The 13,608-nt window shown below is 51.0% G+C and overlaps 1 protein-coding gene across 2 annotated transcripts in view; it reads left to right on the forward strand.

Annotated features, from left to right (window-relative positions):
• The window catches only part of Itpk1 (inositol-tetrakisphosphate 1-kinase), a 134,298-nt gene that overhangs the window by 7,160 nt on the left and 113,530 nt on the right, over window positions 1-13,608 (forward strand). The gene's annotated exons all lie outside the window — the stretch shown is intronic.

Raw genomic sequence — 13,608 nt, forward strand, 5'->3', positions numbered from 1 at the left:
CCAATTCTCAGCACCTCTGCTGTCTTTCTTAACCACCTCCCCATCCAGGCCCATGCATGCTGGGTGCCACACCCTCTAAACCGCTCAGAGTGTCCCAGGGCACACCTAATGGACTCTGCTAAGCCTCCAGTTGTCCCTGGAGGGTGAATCAGAATCCACAAGCCAAAGGTTTTCCCCGAGAGCTTCTGGGAGGCACTGTTCCTCCTTTACCGCATCTGTTCCTCCGTGATGCCTGAGCACCCCCAGCCCCATGGCTAGGCTTTGCAGCTTGTCTGTGTCTTTTAAAAAAAAAAGTAGGCTCCTTGAAGGGAGAGATTTGGGGTGCCAGTAAGTACCGCAGTGCTCATGGTTACTCAAAGGAGTATGATGGGGCAAGGAAGTGCCTGGTGCTTTTAGGGGCCTCTGCTGACCTCTGTGGCTCAGCTGAAGCTCGGGACCCTGAAGTACTCTGGTCAGGAGGGAAGCCCCAGAGGTGGGACTTGTGCAGGGAGGAAGGGATAAGGCCTGGGTTAGTGTCTGCCCAGTGCACCCGTGCTGGGTTCTGCTCTTTAGCCGCTGGTGCCTGTGGAGCTGCAGGTGAGTCCCCTCTCAGGCATGTCACACACTGCAAAGTGCCGGGAGAGCCCGGATGCTTGCAAATTGCATAGGATTATGCCGGGGTAGCTGAGGCCACTTAATGCTCTGGTAAGAGAAGGTGTCTCTGGGGAGGTGGTATTTAGTAAGAGGGGCTGAGAGCCCCCCGGAGGAGCCTGAAGACTCACAGAGTGGGCCGAGTCCCCTGCCTAGGAGCTACAGATCTGGCTGCCTTGGTCACGGCTGTGAGTTCCATTTGACAGAAGGGAGTTATCTAGGAAAAAGCAGGCATCTTTGGGTATAATTGCAGGCTGGTGTCCACATCCAGAGCCTGTTCCTTGAAAGTGTGATAGAGGCCATGTGGTGTGGCCGTGTGATCTTCCTACCGTCCGAAGGAGCTGCCACCATGATCTGGGAGCTGAGGACAGGAGGGGGCACACCCTCCTCCAGTCTGCCTCAGTTCAGCCTTTGTGTTCAGGAAATCGGAAACTGTGTGTGGGTCCGGGGGTGGGATGGGTGAGCTGACCTTGCACAGAGCCGAAGGCTGGTGGGAAACCCAACCGATGCTTGTACCTTTTGGTTGTCCTTTATTTGCTCCTGACCGGTGCTTGCCCAACTTGCCCAACCGAAGACACCTGGGCTGTTGGTGAGGCTGTTGGTGAGACATCTCTGAAGGTGCAGCCTCTCCAGGAAAGCGGGCTGAGGATCTTCTTGTGGATGCCCTGGTGGATTCTTCTGAAAGACGCAAGCTGTCATCTTCTGTGTTACTGGACCTCACAACAAAACTCTCACATGTAGGCAGCACTGGGCTGAGTAGGCTAAACCAAGACTGGACAGGTCCCTACTTCTTGGGGCAGAGGGTTTTCAGATGGGCACACTGGAAAGCAGAGATCGCCAGGCAGGTGGTTTGTGCCCATAGTCTTGACTGTGGGAGCTTGATGCCTGGGTCTCTCTATCCCTGCTGGTTGCTCACACTAGGTCTACCACGAGCTCGAGATCATTGAGATCTGATGCCTTGCTGGAGACCTGGCCCATGCGGGAGGCGGGGGTGGGGAGGCAAGGAGGGTCACCAGGCAGGTTGCCACATTTTGGGAAATCCATTCTCCACGCCTTTTAAGATTTCTTGCCTTTGGCTGCTAGTTTGCCTTGGAGTGCACTGTTGGGGCTGGAAGGAGATGTTCCTGGGGCCTGGCCCTGGCCACATGCAGTACCGGATATCTGAGGAACCACAGGGCTTGGGGAGCGGAGATGAGAACACAGCCCCAAGGTGTTTTCCTCTGTAGCTTCCAGACACTTCGCCAGCTGACTGTGTGTGTGGTTGGTATTCATGTGCTCCTAGACCCAAGCTGGGAAACTGGGATGGTTGACTTTGTGCATGTGGCTGCCAAGCCTCTGAAGGGCTGTTTTATGTACCTCCTCTCTTCTCCCTTATACATGAGCAGCTCACATTAGATCTCAGAGGCTGCTGGGAACCTACGCAAACCTGGCGTAATCGTAGATGGAAAACCGACTCTCCCAGGTGCGTGGTGCATCTGTGTTTGCTAGATGAAAATTTAGATTCAGGGAGAGTCGGGATTCCCCCTCGGGGCTGGTTGACTCTTGAAACGACATTGCTTCCACTCTGCCCGGTCACCTTGCCTCAAACACAGCGGCTATTCCTCCACCATCCACTCCACTCGGTTGTGAGCTGAGCAATCCTGGGTGTGCATTTGCTCTTCGAGAGGGTGTAGGTGGTGGAGACGGCACTGAGTTCTGAACTCAAGACTTGGCCAGCTGACTGTGGTGACTGCTATTTCACCTTGCTGCCTCTGTTCCTGCCTCCATGGTTGGCTAGTATGGCAGGGGCTTAGTGAGGGACTAGGCAAGAGGCCGGCAGACAGGCAGCCCTCACTCCTGCAGGCTTGCAGGCTTTTTCTAGGGGTGCTGTCCACTGTTTTCCAGAGGGACTGAGGGTGGCAGGTGGCTACCAGGGTCAGGGAGGCCTCTTCCATGGTTTCACTTTCATTTCTCTCCTGCCACTGTTGTTTGTGCCCAGCCGCCAGGCCCGGGCTGTGGGGGCAAGGGAACATTGAGACAAATGCGACCTAGTACCCAGGGCACTCATCCCTCTGGAGTAGATCTGGGGATGGGCCTGACATCCTCCTTTGCCTACTCGTAAGATAGGGACCCATAGCTACCTCTGCATCAGCCACCCCTGGGGGCAGGATGGCTGAGTGAGTCCTTTTAGGGCCATTGTTTGGCTACAGCGTGCCAGGCTTGGGACCTCTTAGGACCTGGGATCAGGGTTTCTTTATGAGGAATAAAGCTTTATGGGCCTGCTGGTGTCTGACTGGATGAAATTTCCCTATTGCCCTACACGTCCCTGCCTGTCTTTGGGACGTGGAGAGGAAGTCTCCGAAGGATGGAGTAGTTAGCCCAGTTATAGAGTCAGCAGGCAGGGAGCTCAGATTCGAGCCTATCTGGGCTGACACTACAGTTTAAAGATTTTGCCGGGGGGCTGGAGAGATGGCTCAGTGGTTAAGAGCACTGACTGCTCTTCCAGAGGACCCGGGTTCTATTCCCAGCACCCACATGACAGCTCACAACTGTCTGTAGCTCCAGTACCAGGGGATCTGACACTCTCACACGACCATTTATGTGGGCAAAAGCACCAATGCACATAAAATAAAAAATAAAAATTTTAAAAAATGATTTTGCCAGGCGGTGGTGGTACACACCTTTAATCCCAGCACTCAGGAGGCAGAAACAGGTGGATCTCTGAGTTCAAGGCCAACCTAATCTACCGAGTGAGTTCCAGGACAGGCTCCAAAGCTGCAGAGAAACCCTGACAAAAACAAAACAAACAACAACAACACAAAATTATTAGGTTTCTAATATTCATCATGGGATTCCCAGGGCCTGTTGTCTCCATCCTGGGGCAAGCCTGGATGGTGACTATCCCTTTCCTCACCTTGAACAAAGTTCAGCCACATGGTAGTCTGTGTTCAAGGAGGTTTGGGTACCCAGTCCCTTTAAGTCTCTGGGGGAAGGCTGAAGCTGTGGGCTGGTTAGAGAGGCCCACTTCCAGCTTCTGACTTTTGAAAATCTGCAGGTGCCCCAGTTGGTGGGGTGTGGTTCCTTCTTGGGGTGGTAGAGCTGTCATGGGCCGCATAGAGTGCATGGGGTCAGAAGATCTTCCTGTTAAAGCCACGGGAGCTGAGCTCCCTGGACACATGGCAGCCCTCTACAGAGCCTTGGCTTGCTTACTGCCGTATGAATGGATGTTCACAATGCCATCCGTTGCTCTCCGTCTAGGTGGAAATAGGCTCAGAAAGATCCCTTTCTGGAGTTTCATGGTTGGTCCCTCCAGCGTGTGGAATTTGAATGCCAGTATTGGCAACTCCATAGCCAATCCTTGGCTATACATTGCTTGCCAGAGGGTGCCAGGTGCTGATTCACCTACGCTCACTCTGGTGAGTGCTGGATCTGCCAAGGAGCCCTGCTAGCAGTATGACGGACTGTCCTGTGGTGCCAAGCGTGTCTGCCCTGTTTGTAAATGCTCTGTTGTAAACTTTGGCCTGGGCAGATCCCAGTGTCCTTACCTGCCATGCCCTGAGCTCATATGCACAAGGCTACGAGATCCACTCTCCTTGTTAACATCTCTTCATGTGTTTTCTGGAGGCCAGTTTTGGGGACCCTGGAACCTTATCCACTCAAGCTAGATCCTTAGAAGGTTTGTGAAACTGTTTACAAAGATTTTCCAAATCTGGCAGTCCCTGGGCCTCAGAAGGGTGGCTGAGGGATTCCTATGTGTGTTTCTTTGGGACAGATGGCATGAGTGGGTGGGTGAGTGCATCTTCTGGCCAGCCTCAGTCCGTGGGAACACACAAGCTGACCTGAGACAGTGACTGCTTCCTGGAACTTAAGCTCCAGCATCCTTGGAAGGAAGAAAAGATGGGACAAGGGAGGGTTGTAGCCTCAGAGGCCTCTTGGCTCGGTTCCTGTCAGACCAGGGGACAGTGGGCAGCTTGCTCCTTGGGCATCGCAGCCCCGATGTTCCTTCTCGCTAAGTGACTTGGCTGTGCTTCAGTCCTCTCTGGGCCTTCATTTCCTCCCTGGTTGGATTTGCTCCTGGTACCTGTGCATCAGAGGTATTCAGTACGTATAGACTTCCCTCCTCTCTCTCGTAGGCCATAGACTAGCCCTGGTAGGAGCTCTTCAGTCACCTGCTTCACACGTGTTTAGGTAACCTTCTTCTGCAGGGTTAAGGGTGCTTCGAGATAGAGGAATACGGTTTAGGACCTTTGAGCTATGAAGGTTTTGGCAGATGCAAGCTCAGAGGGGCTTCATATCTACAGCTCTGGAGCTCTCAAGTATCGCTCTTTTGACCTGAACCATGCTCAGTCAGGGTCAGTTCTGTTCTTGGCCATTGCTGGGGGATGGAGAGCTGGGCTGGCCGGTGGTTTTCTCTGGGTACCCAAAAGGTCACGCCCCAACCTGGTCCAGCCTCTTAAAGGTCATTGATTGAAGGAGGTTCCCCATCAATTGATGAGTTATTTTTGTTGATGTTCACAAGGTGAGTGGTACCCCTTGCCTCAATCTAGTGGTCTTTCTTTTGGCCTTGCTGGGGATTTTTTGATTTTGGCTTGTTCTCAAGAGTGGGCAGAATTGGTTAGGTAGGTGTTCCTTCACCTAAGGCAACCATTTGGGATGTGGCCGGTTCTGTGGGTGCCTCGAACCAATAACCAACAGTGAGTTGTGGGGATGGGGTGATGGTCTAAGGTGCAAGTTGATAGTATGGCCAGTCCTGCAAGCTGAAGGGTGGATGGGTTCTGAAGAAACCTGGGTGCTGTCTGGGTCCTGTGCTAAGGGGGATGTGCTGGCTCTTGTGGTATTTGATTCATGGAGAATCTACCTTCAGGTGTAGGTGAGTCCAGGACCTCAAGTGATGATCCCTGCCACCTGCCTCCTGTCTGTTTCCCCGCTGTTATCTACCTCGTTAACTCTCAGGCCCACGTGGTGTGAGGTGAATCCGCACAGCTGGCTTCTAGTTTGTACAGAGAGTTGGACTGAGTTCCTTAGTGTGTTTCCTCATTTGTCCCATGTCACAACCCTGTGAAGGCTGTTTTCAGTACCCTAGTTTCCTCATTGAACTTGCCTGGGGTCACAGAGCTTGTGGGTGTTGGAACTGGCTTAGAGTTGTCCTTGCCAACTCTAGGGCCACACTGGGTCCTCAGACCCAGGTTCACAGGGACGGGGATTCATTGTGACCTGTCCTCCTGAGCCATATACTGTGTCTGAACCAGGCCTTCATCTAAGGAGTGATGTGTGTTGGGGATTGGGGATGGGACATTCCTGCCATAAGGTCTCAGTGGTGACAAGGTGACCCCCCAAAGAAGCTGCTCTTTCTAGAGGCAGTGAGATGAGGTGGCAGCAGGTGGGGGAAGGGCCTCTCTGTTTCTGGGGTTTAGCTGCCAGCCATCTGAGGACAAGGACTACTCCATCGGGCCTGGGACTGTGAAAACCCCGGGAGGGGGCCTGATATTTCACACACACTGTCTAGAGCCAGGATACTTCCTAAGGGAAAAAGAGTAAGCGCCCCCAAAATCAGAGCCCAAAGCAGAACCTCAGTACTGGCCACTTCTGTCTTTAAATAAGCCTGATCCTGGTTTGTTCTATGGTCAGTCTACACAGATGTGTCCAAGGAGCTGGGGTCCAAAGGCTGGTGGGTGGACATCCTTGGAGAAGGACTGGTATCCTCCTGCCATGCTCACAGGGTTTTGGGGAGACTTCCCCACACCTCAGAGTGCAGGAAGAGGTTGCTGTGCAGACCTTGGGGTGTTGACACCGAAGTGTTTTGGAGTGAAGCAGTCCATGTGTTCTGTAAACACATCGGCCTGTTGCCATTTGGCTGTGCTCTGCTTGGGGAGAGTTGAACTGTCTATCTGCCAGGATCCCTGAGGATCCTATGAGCCAGGAGCAGCTGTGACCAATCAATTGCGTCATTGGATCCAGAGGGATTGCTGGTCTAAGGGTGGGGGGTACCTTGACCTGTCCGGGCCTCAGCTCCGGTGATGTGTCAACCAGGTCCTGGCGTCTTGTTACTGAACAAGTCCCATGGGAGCTGTAGGAGGCCCCTCTGGGAACATTTCTACCTGGAAAAGTGGAGGCAGTGGTCACCAGGCTGCTGCTGGCCACAGACCCCAGCCGTCTCCCCACCCTTGTGCAGGGTGGACAGGTAGCAGGGGAGATGCTTAGTCCAATGGGGCCTGGCTAGGGTTTGAGGCCTCATGGTCCTTCCTGGAGCCAGGGGAAGAGGAGACCTGTTTGGAGCCCTTCCCAAGGCTTGCTCAACCCCTATCGGGTGCTTCCACGGGGTGGCCCGGATTCCTAGGTGTGGGCCTTTGTAGCAACAGCCAGGTTGCGCAGCTGTGTGGAGGATGTGCTGTGGAGACTCTGAAAAGAAGGGCTGCTCCAGCCCTCGCCGTGGTCACCACGGACATCAGGACTTGCCTGACCTATGTCCTGTCCACTGGGAAGAATCCTCTTGGGCCTTGAGCTGCTCAGGGAAGCAGAAACTGGGGTCAGAGCTCAGCCCACTCTGCGTCTGGCTGTGTGGGGATGTGTCACAAGTCCCCTGTGAGGTCCTGGGAAGTGAGCTTTCCCTCCACTGCTTCTGCTTAGCTGTGGCAGCCTGGACAACCAAAGAACCTCAGGGCAGGACCAGCCCTGACTTAGGAGGCCATGGGAGGTCATGAAGAAGTCATGGGAGGTCACGAAGAGGGTCGTTGGTTAATCAGCTGATGGAAGTCAGAGCTCTGGAAACTGAAACCAGGCTCGGTAAGTCGGTGCCTTGACCCATGCAATTCTGAGAAGGCTTTGGGGCCTGGCCCTGGCTCAGGCCAACTGTGAAAGATAGCCCACAACCTGGGTTAAAAGGTCCTCCGCACAAAGAGAGAGAGATGGAGTGGGGGATGGCACACTGACAAGCCACCAGAAATTAGTTGTGGTAGTCCGCGCAGTAACCCTAGCGCAGGAGCATCTCCAGTTCAAGGTCAGCCTGGACGATATAGTGAGACCCTGTCTCACATGAAAAAGCAAGCAAGAGAGCAGGGAGGGAGGTGCGAGAGAGAGAGAGAGAGAGAGAGAGAGAGAGAGAGAGAGAGAACAAACTACCCATGCTCCCAAATCAAATGGCACCAAGGTCTTCTGGGTAAAGTGGGTCCCCTTACACTAACTAAACCAGTTCCCAGAGGCAATTGTGTTGTGTTTGTGTCCTCAGACCTGGTCTTTGTTTTTAGAAGCAAACATGGGAATGCACACGCATGCGCTCATGCAGGTACCCGAGGCTCTTCTGCGCTTTTTTCTCTGCGTTGATTTTGAATTGTCGGTGTTTAGGAAATAACGCCAGAAGATAGGTTACCTTTGCTATCCTTGGGCAACACTGGGCTCTGGTCGGTCTCCTTCAGAGGCTAGACCTCCCCCAGGACTCATGGTGACCCTTTCCCCTTGTTTTAGCCAGCTTTGACTCCTGTAACAAATACCACAGCCTTGGGACTTCAGATAGATTCTGTTGACCAGCTCCAAGACAGAAGTGTGGGGAAGGCTTGCCGGCCTGGCTCCTGGGGAAGGCTTTTGCCGGCCTGGTTCCCGGTGAAGGCTTTTGCCGGCCTGGCTCCCGGTGAAGGCTTTTGCCGGCCTGGCTTCCGGTGAAGGCTTTCTTCCTCGCTTACAAGCAGCTGCTTTCTAGGTGTGTCCTCAATGTTGGGGAGGGAAAGCAAACCTATCTTTTTCCATAAGGGTGCTAATCCCCATGTGGGAGCCCCATTCTTATGATCTCAGCTAAGCCTAATTCCCTAAGATCTGTCCCCAAACATTGTCTCATTGAAGAGTAAGGCTTCAACTTGTCTGAGTTCTTTGGAAAGACACAGCCTTCAGCGTGACCCCGCACTGCAGAGGGGCTCCACAGCCTGAGTCGCTGCCCTCCCTCCTCAGGCTGGGAGGGGCGGCGTCAGGATCTGGCCTTCACATCAAATGGATTTCAGCTTCCAGTTGTGGGGCAGTTTGGGGGTAAGGAGGCTCCCACCGAGGTGATGGAGGTTCTAGCATGGTGGATGGTATGATTCTGATTTATTCTCATCTAAACTTTTTTTTCCCTAGCTGAAAGTGCATTTGAAATCTGATTGTTATTGTTCATCTCAAAATTGGTCTAGGGCAGGTGACTAGTATGGCCCTTAAGCAGGAGGGCCTGATCTTGGGCCATGACTCTCTCCTGTCTTATGTTAGGGTGGGGAGCTGAGGCCTGTGGAGGGTTGAGAAGGGCCTAGGAAGACTGGTGAAGACCCAGCAAGACTGACTTCCTCAGTGCCCCTCCCCCAGTTCAGCAATGCTTCCTCCTCCCATTTGCTTGTGAGAAGGCCCCAGATGCCCTAGCTTGCACTGAACCCCAGTTGAAGGAGTCAGACAGGTGTCATCTCCCTGAAAAGAGCCCTCTGCAGACAGCATCAAACCAAAATCTGAAGAGATTTCTCCCACACGCCTGCCCGCATTTCTTTCTTGTGTGTTCTCTTCCCTTTGGTATGTACTTGTCCTGGACGCCAAGTCATTGTGCTTGTAGCATTTTGGTTTCTGATTTCTACACCTGTCACTGTAGTGTAAACAGTCCATGTTTATACTTTATACTGTCTGTAACCCTGTCTTGTTCCCCCGACCTCTTCTCTTCCTCCCTCCCTCCCCTTTTGGTGTTGCTGCTGGCACATTAAGCACACAGTCTCTAATAGAGAGTGTCTTGGTGATCAGAAATCTACTGGCCTCCCACTGAGTACGGCCCCTAGTCCTGTAGACTTGTCTTTTAAAAATTTTATTTTGGGGACTAGGTTTTGTAGCATTTACCCTTAATTCCAGCACTTAGGAGGGAGAGGCAGGTAGATCTCTGTGAGTTCCAACCTGGTCTACATAGTGAATTGGATCCAGAGGGATTGCTGGCCTAAGTGGGGGACCTTGACCTGTCTGGGCTCCAGTGATGTGTCAACCAGGTCCTGGCATCTTGCTACTAAACAAGTCCCATGGGAGCTGTAGGAGCCCCTCTGGGAACATTTCTACCTGGAAAAGCGGAGGCAGTGGTGATCAGGCTGGTGCTGGCCACATAGCCGGGGCTACATAGTGAGTTCCAGGCTAACCAGGGCTACATACAGAATGAGACCCTGCCTCAAAACAAAACAAAAACCAACCTAACAAACACAAGTTTTATTTTGACCAATTTTTATTATAAAAATTTCTAACATAGCTAGACGGTGGTAGCACAGGCCCTTTTAATCCCAGCACTTGGGAGGCAGAGGCAGGCGGATCTCTGTGAGCTCGAGGCCAGCCTGGTCTACAGAGTGAGTTCCAGGACAGGCTCCAAAGCTACAGTGAAACTCTGTCTTGAAAAACTTAAAAAAGAAATTCTAACAAATACTAGAAAGATGAATAAAATCGGCACTGTTCCTCACTTCCCCTTTAGTCTCTAGCAGGTGCTAACTTATGTCTGTTTTATTTTATTGCCATGCTATATTTGAAACAAATCCTGACGTCTAATTTCATATATAAATGTTTTGTTTTTGTTTTCTTTTTTGTGAGAAAGTATAAAACTTCCCAAAGGATAAACTTCAGTAGAGAATGGCTATTTCTAACTGCTGTAGAGAGGATCTACTACTTATTACCTGTGTTATGCTTTGTTGAGCTGTAATCTTATTATTGAGTTTTTAGGATTCTTATCGTTTTCTTGCCAAGGTAGATAACAGTACACACACATCACTCTGATTCAAGTATCTTCCTTCATTTTCTGATTCCTTTTAGTTAAATTAAAAAAAAAAGATTGCTGGGTGGTGTCACACACCTTCAATCCCAGCACTAAGGAAACAGAGGCAGGCTGCTCTGAGTTTGAGGCCAGCCTGGTCTACAGAGAAAGTTCCAGGATATCTGGGGCTACATAGAGAAACCCTGTCTCGATGAAAAAATAAAAGATTTATATTTTTAATTATGTGTATGTGTCTGTGTCTGAGTGGATGTGCACACATGAAAACAGGCGTCTGTGGAGGGCAGAGTCGTGAGTGCCCCCTGGAACTGCGGGTGGCTGTGAAGCTGTCTGCAGCTTTACTCTGTGAGGCAGGTGGGTCAGAGAACAAGCATGTCAAGAAGTTAAGAGGGGAGTTTGGGCTGGGACAGGAAATGGACAGCAGATAGGAGTCTGGGGGCAATCCCCATTGCAGTCAAGGAAGGCCTTTCCAGGGACTAGAGTTCTGACTGCTCTCTGAGCAGTGGGAGAGGAATTAGCTTCAGAAAGGCTGGAATGGGGCATCCCAAGCATCAAATAAGTTCTCAAGCCCTGAGCTATGTCAGGGGAGCTGGGAGCTTGTGTTTGGGGATGAGGTGATGTGGTTGGAACAAGGTCTGTCTGTGAGAGGGAGGGCCCTGGAAAGGCCGGCAGGGGTCAGTGCTTAGGAGATTTCAGACCGTGGAGTACCTGAAGGGCAGAGCAGCTAACCCTATGAAGCCAGCCGTTCATGGGCACCAGGTGCCTAGGCCCTGTGTGTGCTATCCCTCGGGATAGTATATGTCACATGAAAGGTCTCTCAGCGTCCTTGGTCCTGCGTGCCCTCAGTGGGTGATGCTGTCCTGGATTAGGCCTCTCTCTAAGTGGATGGAAAGGCCCCCTCTCCCTGGCACATGATTCTCTTGCTCTCAAAGCAGCTTGGGCTCCAGCAGCCGGGAACCTGGGTGTATACTTGCTTTTACTACACTCCCACAAAGCTGTGGTTTGCGGCACATCGCTGAGCTTCCCTGAGCCACAGTTTCTACATCTGGAGCATTAGAAAAGCCCATCTATTTTAGTCACTGGTCTATTGCTGTGAAGAGACACTGTGACCAAGATACCTCTTACCAACTTACCTAAGTATTTTCAGTTTTTGCGAAGCTGTTGTGAATTGGTCCCCCTGCCTGTTTCTTTCTTAACAAGTTCATTATTGGTATGTTGGAAAACGATTGGTTTTCCATATGTTGAATGTTTACCCTGTTACTTTGATGAAATATGTATCAGATGTAAGGACTTTTTGGTGGAATTACCAGGATCTTTTTTTTTTTTTTTTTTTTTTTTTGATTTTCGAGACAGGATTTCTCCGTAGTTTTTGGTGCCTGTCCTGGAACTAGCTCTTGTAGACCAGGCTGGCCTCGAACTCACAGAGATCCGCCTGCCTCTGCCTCCCGAGTGCTGGGATTAAAGGCGTGCGCCACCACCGCCCGGCTTACCAGGATCTTTTAACCAGGATCATGTTGTCTACAAACAGTGGTTCCTTGATGTCTTCCTTTCTCTTTTATATCCATTTGTTTGTTTGGTCATTGCTCTGCCAAGACTGTGAGCACTATACTGACCAGCTGTGGTGTGAGTGGGTAGGGGTTGATGGCAATTCCTTTAGGTCTTCCCCACTAGCACAAAGTGAGTGAGCTCTAGTGTTGTCAGCCTACCTTTATGAGGCTAAGATACGGCCTTTTCTGCGTCTAGTTTCTTGTGGACTTTCCAAAGTCTCTGTGTCTGTTGAGATGACCATGTGACTTATATCCTTAGGTTTATTTATTTATCTTTCTGAGACAGGATTTCACTAAGTGTTCAGACTGGCTTAGGACTCATAGTGATCCTCCTGCCTCAGCCTCCTGAGTGCTACAATTATAGGCCTGTGCCCCAATGCCAGGACTTAATAAGCTCTTGAATATGATTTGCAAGAAGGTCATTGAGGATTTCTGCATATGTATTCCTCGGGGATGTTAATTAATCCTGTAGTTTTCTATTTTCGCTGAGTCTTTGGTATCGGGGCCGTAGTGACTTCATAACTGAGCTTCATAGTGCTCCTTCCCTTTCTGTTCTGTTGAAGAGTTTGAATGGTATTGGTATTAGCTTGTGATCATGAACTCCCACCCCTTGCTGAGGAGCTATGGGTAATTGATAGGCTGTGGGAGGATGGAGAGTTAGTTTACCCTAAGGGTATGGTACCCGGTAGGGCAACATACTTGAGTGGCTGGCTGGCCACACACCCAAGACTACATAGCTAGGACTAGCTGAATACAATGCAGTGGGGTTGGAATGGGGTAGATCTGGGAGGAGCTGAAGGAGGGGCGTGAGTATGACCAAAGTACAGTGACTGAAATTCTCAAAGAATGTATAGTTTATAGTATTCTTCTACTCCTGGTACCAACTTCTGTCTTAGCCATTGTCCTGTTACTGTGAAGAGAGACCATGATCAAAGCAACTCTTAAAAAGAAAACATTTAATTGGGGCCTGGCTTACAGTTTCAGAGGCTTAGTCTCTTATCATGGCAGGGAGTGCCGCAGGCATGTGGGCAGACATGGTGCTGGAAAAAGAGTAGCTAAGAGTTCTGATCTACAGGCATCAGGAAGAAGAGACACTGAGCCTGCCATGGGCACTGAAAACCTCACATCCAGGGGCAACCTTCCTCTAACAAGGCCACAATTCCTATTCCCCTAATCCTTTCAAAAGTTCACCCACTCGCTGGTGGCTAAGCATTCAAATATAGGAGCCTATGGGAGCCATTCTTTCTGTTGTTGTTGTTTTTTTTGGAGACAGGTTTTTCTGTCTAAATCTGGCTGTCCTGGAACTCTCTGTAGACCAGACTGGACTCAAACTTTCAGAGATCCACCCGCCTCTGCCCCCGAGTGCTGGCATTAAAGGTGTGTGCTACACTGCCCAGTTACACCTTCTTAATGCATACAGTGGAGTTGATAGGCATAAAGCCCCAAAACTTACTGCCTTGATCACAAGGAATTAGTGCACCGTTGAGTCCCCTTCCTGAATGTGGGTGTCACATAATATTTGACAAAGGGCATGGAGTCTGGAGGTGGCTTCCTGTCTTGGAACCTGACTGCCCTGCTGTGGTCAGGATAGAAATAAAGCAGTCCTTGTGTCTCGGGTCCAGTATGAGACCAGCTGAAATGTGCCTGGATAAGCCCGTCTTAGGAGTTGTGTCTCCTGGATAGCCTTGTCTGGCTAGCTGTGGCATTCACAGA

This window comes from Myodes glareolus, chromosome 11, assembly GCF_982192425.1.
Source record: "Myodes glareolus chromosome 11, mMyoGla1.1, whole genome shotgun sequence".
Taxonomy (NCBI): domain Eukaryota; kingdom Metazoa; phylum Chordata; class Mammalia; order Rodentia; family Cricetidae; genus Myodes; species Myodes glareolus.